This window comes from Molothrus aeneus, chromosome 2 (assembly GCF_037042795.1).
Source record: "Molothrus aeneus isolate 106 chromosome 2, BPBGC_Maene_1.0, whole genome shotgun sequence".
Classification (NCBI taxonomy): Eukaryota; Metazoa; Chordata; class Aves; order Passeriformes; family Icteridae; genus Molothrus; species Molothrus aeneus.
The window spans coordinates 85,086,372-85,104,476 of NC_089647.1; positions in this window are offsets into that span (position 1 = coordinate 85,086,372).

Consider the following 18,105-nt stretch of genomic DNA (forward strand, 5'->3'; position numbering starts at 1 on the left):
GAGGCTTTTAGAGTTTGAGAGAGAGGAAAAAGTTAATTAAAATAATATCTAGGGTGAAGTACAATCAGGGAGAATGGTATCAATAATTCTTTACAATATAGCTTTTTAATGGAAGGTCATCAGCTAATCAGCCGGGGCTAGCAAAGTGTTCTTCTCTCTGCTCAAGTGCCTGAGGGCAGAGTGCAACCAGTCTATCAGATTTTCTTGTCTGTTAAACAAGAGCAGTGTGTAGGTAGCAGCAGTCAGGGGCATCACTGAAGAAGCAGCACTTCAGGGGTTTTCTACCTCTTCCCATCTAGGGTTACAGAACTTGGATTTGAACTGAGCAGATCTCCCTGACCTTCAAAGAAATATAGAAGTGACACCGTTGAACTCAGTCCCTCTGCCTTTGAATAAATAATGCACTGCTTCAAAATCAGTTGTTTTGGCTCCCCATGATGAGAACTTAGACCTCTTGAGCCCAGGTGAGCCCACAGGAGTAAGGCAGATGAGTGAAGGTTCCAGCAGCAGGGAAGACATTGAAATAACAAGAAACAAGAAATAACAAGATCTTCCACAAATGAGTGTTTCTGGACAAAAGGGTCAGAATCATAATTCAGACTTTTCCTATTGAAAAGTCCTTTGAAATGTCCCCATCTTAAATAACATTGCAAGTATGTCTGGTTGTCTGTGCTTGTGTAAAGATACATTATTTTAGTAGCAAATGAAATCATAACCATAAATAATGGAGAGATTGGTGTATCTCATTGAAATACATACAATTTGTCCAAAATGAGCACTGTGGTATTTCAAATCTGGGCTAAATTTTGAATGGATTAATGAGACTCAAGTAAGATATTTGAATTTGTCTTAGACTTACTCTCTTCAGTGGTACTTAAATATCTCTCAAACAGGTTAATAAGGAAACGCAAATCATCATTAAATTGAAAGATGATACACACATTCACACTATTTAAATCAGACCAAGTTTATGGGTATAGATGAAGATTTAATAATTCAGATTTCTGACACATTTTAACATTTAACTCTGCGAAAAGCCACTTCTATGCTGATTGCCTTCATTGCATTTTTGCAGTTAGTTATTGTGCAGAGCTAACAGCAGGGTCTGTGTCTGCAAAGGCTCTGTTTTCCCTCCTGGCAAGAAAGATGTGATAGAGTTTATCTCCATTTTGTACAAGTGTGCCCTGACCCTACTCAAGCACCTTGGGAAGAAAAGCATTATTTAAAATGGATGTTTTCCTACTGTTTTTACAGAAAGTCATGTCCTCTCAATCCCCTGTTAATCCCCACATGTTGTTTATGTCTGCATAAGTGGTCAGCCTTTTACAGCACCCCAAAGGAATACAACTCCTTGGCTTGTAAACAGATGAAATCAACCAAAAAAATTGCCTTCACAGGTTAAAAAAAAAATCACAAATGGAGCACAATGAGAATTTCATGCCTTGTGGAATAAAATTAAACTGTCAAAAGCCTCCTGCTGCGTCCATGGGGTTTGATGTTTATTTTAGAACATCACTACTTAAAAACCAAAGGACTGGCTAGGCCAATGAAGAAATGAATGGAAACATGTTGCATGGCAGGCAGACATAAAGAAATGTGCATTAATTTAAAGCAATAAAAGCAATTTCATATGAAAGGAAGGGAGAAGAGGCAGAAATCCTTCAAGCCACAAAACCAAATTGCTTGGTGGGACATCTCTTACTGTCTGTAGTTGTCCCTTCATGTCCCTGGTGGGCAGGGAATGAGTGTGGCTATGGACATGCCTTAAGCAAGGACCTGAAGGGTTTTGTAAGGAAGCACCAAGCCCCACTTGAACTGGCAGATTTAGGCCACCTGCCTTCCCCAGGCAAGATATTTTGGTACACCTGAGATCTGTCCCAGAGGTTGCCAGAACAAGAATAACATTGTAGGAACAGGGCCTGCTCATCTGGCATAAGAATTAGAGCTGACACTGGGGCAGGGTTACAGCTGGGACTTCTTGTTGGCTGCACCTACGCTACAAAATTTTGTTTGCTCTCAGAAATGGTCTTCAGCTCCTTGCTAAATGGTGTGGAGCAACTGAGAGCAGAGTGCCTTGGAGACCCCTCCAGAGCAGAGCAGCTGGCTCCACGTTATAAATCACACAGCCAGGATGTGTGGGGTACCTATTTAGCTATCACAAATCTGTGGTTTTTATGTAAAGTTTATTGCAGATGCAAATTTCTCGAGTGATGTGGGCTTTGTTTTGGCATGAAACCTGGGTATGCAGTGTTTGTCCTGGAACATGGTGTGGGGTCAGCTGCAGACCAGGAGGTGCAAAAATTGCTATGACAGAGTTGAAATAGGTTGTGCAGATGTACTAAATCCTCCATGCTGCCCACTGGGAGTAGTTCCTGAGCTGGACTTCCCTCAGAAGCAAACCCAGGTTTTTGTTTTCATTTGTTTTTCTTAATCGGAGCGCATCGGCTTGTTCCAAAAGAAAGTTGCCATAAGAAAATTAACATTTCTGCAGCATGAGCAACTAAATGATCAGTTCACCGAGGGATGAAATGGGAAACTAAATCATTAGACAGTGTAGAAGTAGCAGCAATTCTGATATGGCTTCAATAATACATCTACTACATCTTTCAGTTACTTTCATAAATATAAAAACATTGTCAGTTAACTGTTCCTTGCCCATAAGGAACTTGGAGTATGAGACCAAGGTTTTTCACACATAAATGTAGTGTCTGCTTCAAAGAAGGACAATAAGGAAAGACATCTATAAAATCAGATGATGACCAGCTGTACCCTCCTTGTCTAGGCTAGTCAATGGCTTTCTGATTGTCCAAATCAGGACAAAACATAGATCTCATTCAGAAAAAAAAAAAACTCCACTCTGTAATTGAGATTCTTTAATAAGGACTCAGAACTGAACAGTTGCAAGCAAGGATTGAGACTGGGGAAGAAGGAGGACTCTGAGGCAGTAACAATAACATTTTCTAACAGAGGGAAGTTCTTGAAACAATTTTCCATTAATCAAGTCATGCAATCACTCCTATAATATAAATGACATTAGAATATTTCCGCTCTTTACTATGTTTCTTTACTATTACCATTTTTTAAGCCCAAATATTTGTTACTCTGAAACCAGGAAATGTTGGTTTGCCTCAAGAAACAGAAGAGTATTACTCCTGTCCTCTCTGGTGTGACAACCAATTTGGCTCACTCTCCTTATCACTTGAGCCACATACAAATTTTTCTGTTGCTGAATGGTAATATTATTAACCTAGATTAATTTTCAGGTTAAATGATTTAATAAAGACATAAAAAGAAATCTAATAATCTAGTTAATAAAAAGACATGAAAAACCTTTGTGAAGTAAAAACTTCCTAGTGTATTTGTCTAAAAATATAAAAATTATACTGCTATATGTAGACTGAGAGTTGTGCCAGCCATTCAATGGTTTCCAGGCTGCTCTTTCTGTATTATACACTTTGTTAAAAAGGCTGCACTGAAAGTGAGGGAAGAACAATATGAAAAAAAAAAAAAAAAAAGAAATATGAAAAATAAGAGGGTATTTAGGAGAAAAATGGAGCTGTACCTGTCCCCCAAAGGAGCTTATGTATAACGATTGTTGTACAGCAGCCTCCTGAAAAATATTCAAAGATCCTCCACACAAACCCTCCTGCTTGTCTGAGGCATAGGCAACATCTTCAGCTGGATAATTAGAGGGCAACATGCTGGCAAGGAGTCTGTGTAATCTATATAACAATAACATTAAGAAAAAAGTCAACATTCTGGGGACTATGCCAGCGATCAGGGCATGATAATTGCTATAATTAAAAGCAAGGCAAATATTGCAGGAAAAGTAGGTCATTCTTCAGGCTGTGTATCCCTGATGCAAATGAAAATGATTTAAAGAAGATTGTGTAATGGGATCTAAAGCAGACAAAAGTGCTGCTCTTCCAAGGTTGCTGCAGACCCTTCATTAAATGCCTTTGTTTTCATATACCCCACCAGCAGGAAATGTTTCCATAAACACAGCTGAAGTTGTTGCAGTATGGTACAAGGACTACTGGAGGAGTCTGTTGTAAAAATTCGGTGAAAGGAGCATAATTAAGACCTATTGTGTGCAAGGATGGTTTAAGGAGACTGTGTTACTGCATATTTGAGAGCTGGTGAGCTTAAGTGCTGGGGTTTTTCTGACAGTAGCTCCAGCACTGAATTTTAACACATGTGGCTTTGCACTTTCAGAGACATTGAGACTCCAGTCAGTGTGTAACATCTGTTTGAACCACCTGAGAACTGGTTTCTGAGAGAAAGGATAAGGCACAATAACAAGAAAACAGAAGGACATTCCCTTGCATCTTCTCTAGAAGCACCTGGGCAGCGCACTGACAAAGAGTCTGTCCTGCTGGGGGTGTCACTTCCTCCCCTTCTCTGCTCTCCTCACTCCCACCAGATGTTTCCCTTGCACAGGACTTGCACAACTTTATAAAGAGATTGCTGCAGCCCCACATCTCAGCCCATGCTATTTCCATCTTCTTCTGCCCTTCCTAACTCCCCCAAAACTGTCTCACTGACTTCTCCCCCATGCAAATCTACATTTGGTCTGACCACTACAAGCAAGTGATGTCCCCCATGTGCTAATCCTGAAGTTTATAAAGGCTGCTGGATACAGACCTTCTCGTGTCTGTATGAAGCCCCTTGTGCCATGAGCCTCATGTTTCCTTCCGTGCTTTTTAGGTGTCCCTGTTCTCAGCTGCCTTAACCTGGGCTGGGGATTATACGCTGAGTGCTGAGCAGGGACTCTGACCTGACAGCAGTGTGTGGGACAGGCCTGTGTGTATTTCAATGAAAAAAAGAGAAAGTAAAAAAAATCATAAAGGTATTTGAAACATTTATTGTAACTTTTCAGTTTAAGGATCTCAGCTTTCCAAAAATACCTACATTTACTTGCTTTCCCATGCCACTGCAAAATTAATTCTGTGTTGAATGCAAGGTTACAAGAATTATGCTTTAAAAGGGGGGCTATACTTAAGTCTAAATTGCATTCATTTGAAGGTATTAGCTAACTGTAAGCTCTGTTCCTCTTAATTGTAAAGATTCATTGATATCCATGGACTCTTTCACTCTGTATCCAACTTTATTTTAAATATTTTTTACATTTATAATTTATCTAACAAAGTGATGGAGTCACAAGCAAGATTCAAAGTGCACAGATGTTTTACCTTAATAATTAGGATAGCAAAGTCATTCCTCTGTGAAACAATGGGCTTGATTTAGTTAGCATCCTGTAATGAAACTATTTAGATAATCAATTCAAATTAGGGCATAGAGCTTCTTTGGTAAACTACTGCGTTATTAACCTTAACGATGTCAATGTTTGAAGTTTTCTTTTTCCTGCTATCAAACTCAACTTATTAGTGTCTAAGGTAAAAGTCACAAGTGTGCTTCATACTGAGAAATGTATTAATGTTTGTAATTAAACACAACAACTGTCTAGCACAATATGAGGGAATTAGGAAGTTGACTAAAATTTAGAGATAGACCACAAGAATGAATTTATCCTTCTAAGCCTTTTCCCAAAGGTCTCCCTGTTGTTATTTGGCTTAGTGCACTGACCAAACATCAATTTAAAAATGCACAAAAAGAATTAATAACTGCAATTATTTTGGCTATACTTGTGTAAATTATATATGCTGCAAAGAAGGGACCAGTATGCAGAACTTGAAAATGGTAGATCAATGCCTTGGGTTAACCTTGGCTGGCTGCTGGATGCTCACACAGCCACTCTTCCAATGCCCCTGCCCAAGAGCCCAGGGGTGACACGAAGGGCACCCACACATCTGCTGCAGTGTGGGCTCCTGCACAGGCTGCACGGAGTACATCTGCTCCAGCATGGCTCTCCATGGGCTGCAAGGAAATCTCTGCACCAGTGCCTGGAGGACCTTATCCCCTCCTCCTTCTCTCACCTCAGTGTCTGCAGGGCTGTTTAATTCCTGTCCTATATTCCTGTTAGCTACTCTGCAGTCCTTTACGTGATCATCCATGTTTCCTCTGGCAGTCATACACCACCTGTCTATCTTCTGCTTATGACTTAGAAAAAGTCTGAAATATACTTTCTTCTGCTGTTTTTCATAGTTAGTCTGCCGAGCATTTAGGACAAATCAATTCCACTGTGGGAATAGTTGTCCTTATAACTCATCTTTCCTATTAAGTCTTGTAAATCTTAGAATTAGATGGACATTGATAGAATGATAGTCTCTGCAAGAAAGACTATTCAGAAGTGTTACTGCTCTGGACCTGAAAATTTAGTTATTTTCACTGCTTAGAGTTTTACCAACAGAATAAAGCCAGGCAAAAAATGAAGGCAAATCAATTAAAATGGGGCCACTGAAGAGGATAGTTTCAGGACACCAAACCTGATGCCCCTCATTACTCTGCCAAAAAAATCCCTCAGGTCCCATATAGAGCCTGAGAATCCACGTTGGAATCAGAAATTACCTCCAGAGAATATATCCCTCAGCAAATCATTTTATGGTACTGTCCTCTACCTTTCTGCTTACATCCATTTGAATTCCGTGAGCTGCGACAAGTTTTCTTTTTTCTCAGTATGGCTTTTCCAAAAGTGTGTTATATTTCAGCACAGGTATTTGCAGCAGGTGATTAAGTATCCTCATATTGTGCTTCTCACTATCTAACTGCTCTTCATTTGCTCATATTTCAATTCTTCCTTATAACCCACTTGTGAATGCTATACTATTTTTCCAATATCTTTGTCAACTTAGAGATGCAAATTGTTTGGTCTAGGGCCTGTCAATTGATCAGCCATTCTGTCATTGAGGACTGCTGTTCTGAATCCAAGTCATATCTTGTACTCCACTTCTCACTGATTGTCTTCTGCAACATCCCAGGCTTTCTTTTACAGGGTTGTGCTCTTAATCATTTTTTTTCCTTACTTAAATCCTCACTTTGTGAAGACCGCTTGTGCACAAGTGTTCTATTTCAATTACACCTGACATGAATTTATTGACCCAGGTTATCTTACTGTTTTTAAGATAGAGGAAAAAACAGGTGAAAGTATCCACAAGATGTAGAATACAGAACAATTTTGTAAGAGTTACACTTCTTCTCAATGGAAAAGTAACATGCTGGATGAATAGGCCAGGGAACTTCTGTATTTTTGAAGGCAAAATTCCTGCATCTCCCATTTGCTGTCAGCTACATCTATCACAATATTTTCAGTGCACACTGTGATGTGTGACAAACTGATTAATAGTGTATACAAGTTGTTGTGTCTGTCAGTGATTGAAGCATAATCAGGATTCTCTTATGTCCTCTTAGACGGATTCTCTTGGTGGAAGCAGCCATAGTCAAGGAAAAATCCTCCTCGGGGAGAAGTTTTCTGCCTTCCCAGCAGGAGATGCTGCTCTTCAGCACCACATTCCAGCACACCACTTCTTGAAGAATGTGAGCAGTTTTCCCTGTAACAATGTTTAATTGAGTAGTGTAAGGCCCCAGTCAACTTGCTCAGTGAGACTTTTGAAAGTGCTTACAATGGTCCATGTGCTCTTAGAGTCTGTTCTTCAAGTTTTGCTTGAAGGAAGGAAAAACTCCAGGAAAAATCTCTAGTGCACAAAGATCCTTGAACTCTAACAGCTGAAGATCTTTTTGCTCCACTTTAGGCAGGATTTACTGTGAAAAAGAACAGTGTGGAGGCCTCCAGAGAGCTGCAATTCAAAACAAGCATTAATGTACAAGTAAAAGCCTAATTCACACAGATGCAGCACAAGAAGCTGTACCTTCAGTGGTTTTTTGGCACACAAAAAATAACTTCCAATGGTTTCTTGTCCAGTTAAAAATCATTTTCAGCATATATTGGCAGCGCATTATTTCCTTTCTGTGCTCTGACTCTAAAGGCTGCTCCTCAAAATGGAATAATTTGGAAAAGCGATAAACTCTTTCCCTGATCTCTGATTTGAAAATCCGAAGAAATCCAAGAAAGCTTCATTGGAAGAGACACATCTGCTGAAGTTGAAGTGTCAGTACTGCTTCCTCTTTTTTTTTCTCTTCTTTCAAAACACAAGTCAGACCTACTCTCATTTAGCATCTTCTAATTTAAGTTGGAGGTAGTTTTTTTTCCAAAGTCCATTACAAAACAAATGTTCTGTCTTCTCCAATTAGCAGAGAACACTGGCCAGCTGCCCAAGTAACTAATCAACATGAAACTTTTATCAAGACATACTGCAAAGGATATACACTATTAGGTGCCAGATTCTATCACTTTTTCTGAAATTCTATCACTACTGAATGAAAATTTCTGCCACAAATCAGTTTCTGGATGTTAAACTTTGTCTTATTTGAGAGGATGATAACTAACATCAAATATTTTGAGACTCCTGCAAGGAAATATTTTGTAAATACTAATGTCCTCATGGAAGAAATGCTGTAAAGTTATCTTCACTTATTGCTACCCTACCCTTCAGATGAGCAGAAAAGAGTTCTAGTTTAATTGCACAGCAACACAGCCAGAAATAGACACAGACAGTGACATCTGCACCAGAATTTCTCAGCTAGTTTGAAAATTTCTAACAAGTGCTTAGTACTGTAAGTGGTTCCCTGCTTGGTAGCTGAATGCTAAACTACTTTTGCCTAAAGAAAATTTCAGGTGCTTAAGAACAACTAATTCATCTCCTTTGCTGTATTTTGTGTTTCCTTAGCAATCCAGGGTACTAAGGGTGTTTGTATCACTCTCCAGAGAAGTATTCAGCTCCTTGATATACTTTATGGAGAAAAGGCAATGGGTGCTTTTTTTTTCTTTGTCTGTGTGTGTGGAGATGCCGTAATTGAGAACCATATAACTTTCTTACCATCCCTCAAAACTGGGTGCATTGCAAAAGTGCACATGGTAAGCAGCCTGAACATGCCCTGTTCTAGACCACAGTGTTATGAATTCAAACAAGGCCACCCCAATTCAACACAAATTGAACACTATTTATAACAACTGATTTAATTTTTTGTCTTTTTATCTTACTCAAGAAAAAGATTTTTCAACAGGTCCTTCTTGGCTTCTCCTTTTGTATGATCCTTACAAGAAAAGGGATTCATTAATGCCATTAGCTGCATCCTATAAGGTTCCCTGACAGGGTAATAATTACATGGTCCAAAGATGTATAGTTATGAAGGCCTCAAAAAGGATTCCAGGAGCTCCCATGAGCTTTGGGTGTCTTCTCAGTTCTCCATCTACTCCAAAACCACCACTGTTTCTGAGACACACTGAAGATTCAGATGTATGGGTAGTCTGTTGGATCACTGAATTTATAACATGATTTGCACCATTATTGCATACATATAACCCATTGCTATTTTCTTCCCAAAAAGAAGTTGTTATAATTTCTTAGCAGGCAATACTCTACATCAGAGCACACCAGCACATCTGTGTTGATATGTGATTCTAGTCAGACAAAAAAATTTCAAAGAATAATTCCCGAACACTTATTTCCCTTCTGCAAATCTCCTTGTGGAGCTCTGCAGTCAGATTCTGCTTCTCCTCCAAGCCCCTGCTCTACTCCCTGATGAGAAATTACATTTTGTTTGGATAGCAGACTTTTTTTCCTCAAGGTGTGCCAAAGTCACTGACTTGCACTTCAGTGGTTGGTGACAGCAGCGTGCCCACCAGCTCCTGAGGACTGCAGCTGTTTGTACTCTGTGCTGCTCAGACTTGAATGTGCCTACGGGACCCCAAGGAAAATGTGCATCTGAATATCTGAGGCTGTGTTGTACAATATGTTGTCTAATTTCAACACTGTGGTACGCCAGCTTCCCTAGGAGGTTTCTTAATGCAGTCTTACTGCTCGATATCCTCTGGTGGCTGCATTGCTCGCAGCTCACTGGGGAGGTGGCAAAGCAAAGCCACTTGAAAACAAACACTGCTCATCCTTGATGGGGAGAGGAAGGAAAGTAAACAAAGACTGTGCTGGCAGTGTGACAGGAGGGATCAGGCAGCCTCTTCTCTTTCAGAGGCTTTGGCAGCCCCCATTGGCCAGGCTGCAAATGCTACCTGGTCCCTCCAGCTGTGGCTACACCGTTTAGCTGCCCTCAGTGGAGGCAGCATCCAACACCTTCTGTGCACCAGCTGAATGGGGCAGCTTGTCCAAGTGTGACTCTCATAGAAATGAGGATCTTTTTGAGGAGGCCAGCAATGTCATAATGGCATCACCATAAATGCTTTAATCCCACGGACAGAGAAAAAGAGAGTGCATTAAGGTAGACAGGGTTATTCTATGATGCTGCTGCTGGTTAAAACCATGTTTTGAATCAACGTTTAACTGCAGGATATTGCCTCCATAATATACTGCATCAATACATCAACAAAGGAGTGTGAGTCTGATATTACACTGTTCCATAAATCATCCTCCCATCCCCAGCTGTAGAATTTATTGATTAGCAGGTTGGTATCTGGGTGGAGAAACAGTTCTCAGGATGTTTTTTTTTCCCCTAGTGTTTACAGAATAGGCAGAAAACAAATTTCTTATTTCCTTTTGGAGGAGCATGTGCTGCGTCTGGAAAACAGGACCAGGCTCAGATCTTTCTTCCCCTGGTTCCCCTTGTGCTGCTGTCTCTGCAGAGGCACATTTCCCATCCCCATGGAAACAGGATGAGGAGCACAATTTGCCTCTCTGCAGAGGACCCTCTCAATAAAGCTGCCCAGAGGTCTTGGCTTCTCACAACCCAGGCAGTGACACCAGGGCTCCCTTTGGGATCTGAGCTGCCCTTGGACACGTGGACCAGACCCTCCCAGCAGTTTTCATTCCCAGAACCCCATGTTTTTCTCTTCCAGAAGTCCCACTGCAAGAGAGAAAGCAGCTATTATTTTTCCTATGAAGCAATGGGGATACCTGTCTGCAGACTCTACTACCTGTCTACCTAATAACATTTTCTCCCTGGATATTTTTGTCTAATCCAGGGCCTGGGATGGATAATGTTTTCCATCACATCTGAAGGAAATAGCACAAATTGTAAAACCTGGATGGAACTCTCTAAAAATGTCTCTGAATAAATTAAATTAAACAAACTGGATTATTGAAATCCTGTTTCAGGATTTCATTGTTCGGGAGATGATGGATCCAATGGACAGTATCTGCCATTTGGGAATGGTGAAATCAGTTGTGTGGGAGAAAAAGCAGAGACAATTTGCAGTGAAGGAAGAAACAAGGTGATGCAGATTCAAGGCCACTGCTATGCTACAGGGGGATGTAGCATACATTTCATTTCCTGGTGAAAATGTGGAGCCCAATTCTCCATTTGTCCTGTTTAAACATACAAGTAAATTAAAAAAAATAATAAAGGAAGCCCCAAGGAGCACGAATCTCCTTAATATTACCAGCTATCAGGTTTCTCATCCTGACACCTGGGGCCAAACAGCTGATGATTAAAATCTTTCAGCAATATGAGTTCTGAGCAAAGAAGAGTCAGTCACGATTGCTTCAAAACTCCACTTTCCTCTAGGTGAAATCAGCTTTTAAGATTATTTTCTAGAAGATTGGAATTGGATGTCTTTTCAGATTAGTAAATCAACCACAACATGGATTAAGAGAACTAATAAGAGGAGGTTATCAGTGTGGAATAAAAAGATAGTTAAGGGAAATTTATAAAATATATCTACTGTGAAGTAGTTTCTGATGCAGGAAACCCTTTGCTATAAATGAAAGAACATGATGAGAATAATTTTAAAGAGACCATATATACAACACAAATAAAAAGTACAGTCAAAAGTCGAAAAATGAGCAAATTCCAAACAAGTTTTTGATTATTATAGGATTATTGGTAACTAAAAACCAGCAAAATTATTTAGGTTATTAGATGAAATGTCAATTTCATTGACATAACTGAAAGTAGGATCTTACTACTTATTAATTTTCAAAATATTTTGTGCTTCCATATTTAAATTCATAGTATCAATTTCAGGCTTTTATGGAGCTTGACACTTTTAATATTTAATGTTCATAATATTTTAATTGAAAAAATTTACTGAAGAAGTCATAACATAGTAAGATACACAAATTTCCAGCTGTTTTAATAAGAATTGGCATCCTTTTTATTTTTTTTTCAGCAGAATATTTGGTCTCATTATGTCTTCTTGAAATAGAAATCTGATTTGAAACAGCACCAATTTAATATACTTCATGGTGCACTTTTATGTATTTTACTTGTTTCAATTATTAACTTTGCTAAATGGCCATATGGAAAGTACTTTTTAATGTGCTGTTAATTCCCTGATTTTGTACCATAATACATGTTCTCAGCAAAAAAAGAAAAAGTTGTGTCAGCTTCTATCCTCATGCCATTTTGTTCTGACTCAACTATTTTCATTGCAGAGGCAGAAAATCCATCAGCTGGTATAAGTGGACATGCTTTGAGGACATGCATCCAGCTCAAATTCCTATTTTGTGTTTTTGCAGACTGCAGACAAAGAACAATAAATAGGTGTTCCCCATCTCTCATCCTCTAACCCCAAGACTCATCTGTGGCACCAACCCAACCTGTACAGCAACAGGTCAGTTTTACCTGACCTTTGTCAAAAACAGCCCTCAGGGAAAATCAAGAGCTTTTAAAAAGACTCTTCTGCCTGCTTCATCTTCAGAGGAACTTCTAAGGAAGTGGATGCAGTACTGTCTATGATGGTCACACCAAAGTCAGTTTTGGTTCACGAGTTATGTTCCCTTTCCAATTCCATTCCAAATATACTGGGGCAACATAAACCACACTTTTCAGTTCATTCCATTCATGCCTGATGAATTTCTTGAAGAATGGAGCCATGAATTTTTAACAACTCTGCAAATATGAGGGAAAATAATGTATTTTCATTTCCTTATTTTCTAAGCAATTTGACGAGGGAAGTTGTCCCTGTGCTCTCAACAGAGAAATCTTACATCAGCTCAGATACTTGCTCTGTGTGCCAAGGCAGTATTTCATGCTCCTGCCCTGGTCAATGCCTCACAGAGAACAGAAGAAAGGTTGATGTCTGCTCTCTGTTCCAGATCAATTTTTCCTTTCTGACTGCTTGCCAGAGGAGAAGGGAACATTATAACTTTTCTAACTACTCCAAACTACCTGGATTCCTTGTTGCCTTAAAAGAAAAGATCCTTGAAAAACAAAATGTCAGCTGAACTGCTGCTCCTGAGGGGCTCACAAGTCACAGCTTTAGATAAGTCCCATCTTGCTCATTTTTCTCTTTCTCCTCTCTTGAGCTACACCTGCAGCTTCCCACTAATAAATCAGAAGTCAAATACACTTCCTTAGATTTTATCAGAATGTGCACAACTGAGTGTGAGGGCAAGAGGAATCTGCCAGAGTTGCTTTATGTATGTTCTCTGTTATTTTATCCTATTTTGGAGTTTCATGGGTTAAAAATAAGCTGAACCATCACCTGCTGTGCACATCTGAAAGCAGCTTTAGCATACTCAAGGTCAGGGCTATAATGTATAAATATTCTGCAATATTTAACATATTTTTCAGTCTGCATCCCAATAGTACCCCCAGAATAAATAAAAAAGATGTTGTGTTTTTCTGAATGTAACCACTGCTGCTTTTCCTGTTCATTAAAGCTGCATATTTATGTACTTTCTTCCCAGCAACAGTGTCTGAACAGGACTTATATTTTACCTTCACTTTTCTACAGCACAGAAAGCACTGCCACTGCTTAAGAGCTAAAAATGACAATGCTATAGCAGCCTCTAGCCATTATTATTTGCAGTGGAATGTGGTTTTCATATTTGCTGCCTTCTAAGATATGAGCTATTTCTCTGAATATATGTGCACACACACGTTGTCTCAGAGGAAGAAAAAAACTCAACCAACTGCTCAGATCCAACAGTTTAACTAAAAGGCGTTGGTTGATTTATTAACAACCAGTTTCTGTGGCCCCAGTCCCAAGCTCTGATCACCCTCACGTTCCCCCTGAGATGCTGGGTTTTTTCCTGGCCATTTAGAGACGATGCTGTGATGGGAGGAGGCAGCGTGCAGGCTGCTTTCCCTGACCACAGCAGGGAGCTGCAGGAGATGGGGAGTCAGGGCATGCTGGATTTTGCAGTTCCTCCAATGGGGCAGTAATCTCTGGCAAAGAGCAAGGCCACAGGAGGGTGGCTGCTTAACACCCAGAACTTGGCCACAGACACACACTAGCCTCTTAGGGAGTGTTTAAATCCTGGCTTCTGAGAAGAACCTTTCATCAAAACAGTGCTTGAGGTACAAAGAGATTTTACTGGACCTAATTTTTCTTTTATCTCAGCAAAGTTTTACTATGACCTCCTGGGAATGAGATAAGTGGAGCAATTGAAAGACAGAACAATATTTTGGATAATGCTGCAAATTACAACTTGCAGCAACCTAGGCTCTGATTAGCAAGTACCTAATCTCAAGCACAGGAGACATTCCAGTAAAAAACAGTCTGTATGTTCAAGTACCCTGCTGAATTTGAGCCTTGGAGACGGTTTTCTTCCTATTGATTAATATGTATCCTGAAATTTTCTGGTCACACTGCAGGACACAAACATAGAACCTAATCCAGCTTACAGAAGGTTGGTGTTCCCTTTCTAATCATCATTGTGTGTCAGGGCCATAACAGTGATTTTATCTGAAAACTTAACCTATCAATTAATTTCCAGATTTAAAAAAAGTTCTCAAAATAAGTTATTGTCAATATTTTAAATCTGTTTGTTGAAGTGAAAACATGGATTTGATCTCATGCACTCCCATTTACCTACAGACTAGAGCAAGAAAATAGCTGTTGCACCAGTTATTTGCAATCATTCATGGTCATTTGTCTCATCAAACTCTGGTCAGCTAAGCTATTCTGAACATAATGCCCCATGAGTCAGGCTCACTAGTGGAAAGGAAACCAGTGGAAGGGTCTCTCTCTACAATGACAGTGGAAAGGGTCCAAATACCACTACAGATACTTGATGTTTAAACATCTTAAACAAACAAGACTATGAAGATTTAGAACCCCTCTCCCTCAGATAGTATCATTAGTGAGCTATATTTCTAAATCACTAGGTTTCTAAATCTCTAAATCATGCATTCTGTCTTCCCTCTTCTGAAAACAGTAGAAATTTTGCTCTGAGTTCAACTAAACTAATGGGAAATTACCTAAAAACAAAAAGCCCCAAGCACTTTTCTCTCTTTGTTTCATTGGTTGTTAGGTTATGGCTGGAAAACAGCAATTGAGTGCACAATTCATTACCCATTTTTAGACAATAAGGTGTCTATAATATAGGTATCTGCATGTGAGCTGGTGTTTAAGACTTTGTTGCAGTTAGAATTCAGATTAATACAGATTAAGCAAAACAAGGCTAGCATTGGTGTCAGCTGAATATCCAAGCTATGCAACTGTCCAGCCTAAATAATGGGAAGATTCAATTGCCTAAGTATTGATGCCATTTTGACTATATCCAGTTTCTGCTTCAAATATGGTTGGACCTCCCAGAAGTCCTTGATGTCTCTGACACACCAAAACATCTCATATGGCAGCAGGTGGCACACTGAGATAAAGAAACCAGGTGCCATGAGATAAAGAAACCAGGTGCCATTGACTTGGGCACCATTGGCTGTGCTGCAAGCTTAGGCACGCATGGACACCCACATGCAAACATCTGAACTTCCATGTCTGCTAGCTGGAACGGATCTGCATCTGTTTGTACATGCACAGTAATATGCTGCATCATTAAAACTTAAATTCACCTCTATTTCGCTTCTGCTTTCAGCCTCCCAAGTTTTCATTTCTGCGTTTGCTTCTTAACTGGTGCTGCCCTTAACTGGAGGAGGAGGATGTGAGTCAGGTCTCTGCTCCCAAGGACACAACTGCTGCAGGCTAAGTTGTAAGAGGGGAGTCTGGTGGAGCCACTCAAGCAAGTTCAGCCCAATATTTTGTAAATTCAGAGGGCTGGAAAAATAGATTTATGGTCTTCAAACCTCAACTCAGCACAGACCAGAGAGAGATTAATCAGCCAGCATTATACACGTTACATCTCCAGGCAAAGCTTCTGAAAGAAACAAGTAAAGGAACTCACAGAAACTGGGTTTTTTTCCTCCCACAAGCCCATTTCAGAATATAGAATGCTTCAGATGTTAAAAATGTAGTTTCTTTCTTGTCACTGTGATAACATTAGCTTTAGGTTGCTTCCTGCTGCTGTGTGACAGCTGTTGCAGACATCAGTTGGATTGCACAGAACATAAGTTTGTCATATAAATTTAAGCTAACCAATCTCTCATCTTCCTATAAAACCTAACCCAGTCATCTTCTGTGTAATATCTGGTCATTGGAATGATAAAGTTGTTATAACAGCATCTTGACTAATTGCATCCATCAATAAAGATAGATTCTACACAAAAAAGCATCAATTAAAACAATCAATCCACAAGAAAGCAGTCACTTTTAATGCATCATTTATCACAACAACCTGGTATTCTTCTCTCCCAGTTTTTAGAAATCTTGTTGCCATAACAACTGGATGTAGCCTTTACGCAGAGTGGGCCAAATCCTGTCCATGGTGACACAGATGTAAATTCAGAATAACTTTGCTAAAATGCCTGGAAAAACAGTGGTGCAAATATAATCTGATGGGGCAGAATGGGACCCACTATCTCTTTGTGTTACCATTTTCTTCTGCTGCTTTGCCTTGTCAGGAAAACAAGATGTCTTTCTCTTCTACTCTGAATAAGCTCATAATGTAGTAGAATAATCAGACATAATGACAGGTTAAACAAAAAAGGAGTGTTATGTCTTAAATACCATATTAACTAAATTTTAAATCTGTATATTAAAAGGTTTTTTAAAGCCCAAGAAAAGACCAAATATCAGATAGGAATGTATTCTCTCTGTTCAGAGGCTACATCTAAATCACATAATATAATCAATAACTTGTGTAATAAGAAAATATAATGAAGGTAACTTTATAGTTGTTTGGCTAAACAGAAGATATACACTCTCACAAAAAAAATCCCTTGGAGGGTCCTGGGTCTTATCTAGAGCAGGAAGCCATGCAGTTAAACCCTGTTTATTTACATAAATAAACTCATTGAAACTCATTTCAAAGACATCATAACAAATATTCTTAGACTTGTCCCTCTTTTCAAGGAAATCCATAGGAATTTGCTGTCATATCATAGTCAGTGAGTGGATCATTACACCCAAACAAAGCAGAATCCAGGAAGAAAGTGTGAATCTTTTCTATCTGGATTGTTCTACAGAAGCATTTTCCAGGCTACCAACCAAATAACATTTTAATTAATTATAATAGCAAACAGAAACCCAGTTGAATAAGTGCTTTGGAACTTGGTAGAGATAAATCTTGTAGACACATACCCTAATGATAATTTTAATACCCATTCCTGTTACAAAACCAAATTATGCCATCAGGCAAATTCTGTAGGTAAGCTGGAGAGAGGGACACGCAGAATTTAAAAGGCAAGGAATTCTTTACATGTAATCCACAAAAATAACCAACCTGCAAACTTCTATACATTAGAGATATATTTTCCCTCATTAAAGTCAAAAAGTATGGAGCTGCCATCCTTGACAGTAAATAGCTCATCACATTTGAAGGCTTTCTCTGGGTGAAAGGAGATTCAAAGACCTGAAAAACCTGGCAGCAGGAAGGGAGGTGACTCGTTACATTCAGAGCAATCTTAGAATAATGTCATTTTGGAATGTAATTTTGCAGGCAAACTCAATAGCAGACATTACTAGTGCTCAGATGTCACTCTGAAGATTGATGCATCAACATTGCACTGAGGCAGTACAAGAGCCTCAGAAAAATAGATTAGCAAGGCTTACTATCCAGTGAAAATGTAAGGTTATAAAGTTAAAAAATGCACCTGGCCAGAACATCAAGAGGTCAATTACTTTGTCTATTTGCCCAAAGGCAGGATCATCTCTAACTACATCATTCCAGATAGGTTTTTATTCTGCTTCCATTTAAAGACCTTCAACAAAGATGTTTCACAATATCAGCATCTTAATTTCAATGGTTCGTTATCTTCATCATTAGAAGGTTCTGTGGTGCACTTGAGGGTGTGATTTCAGCATGGATAGGTACTGCTGCAACACCTTTACTGCAAGATCAGGCATTAAGAGCAGTG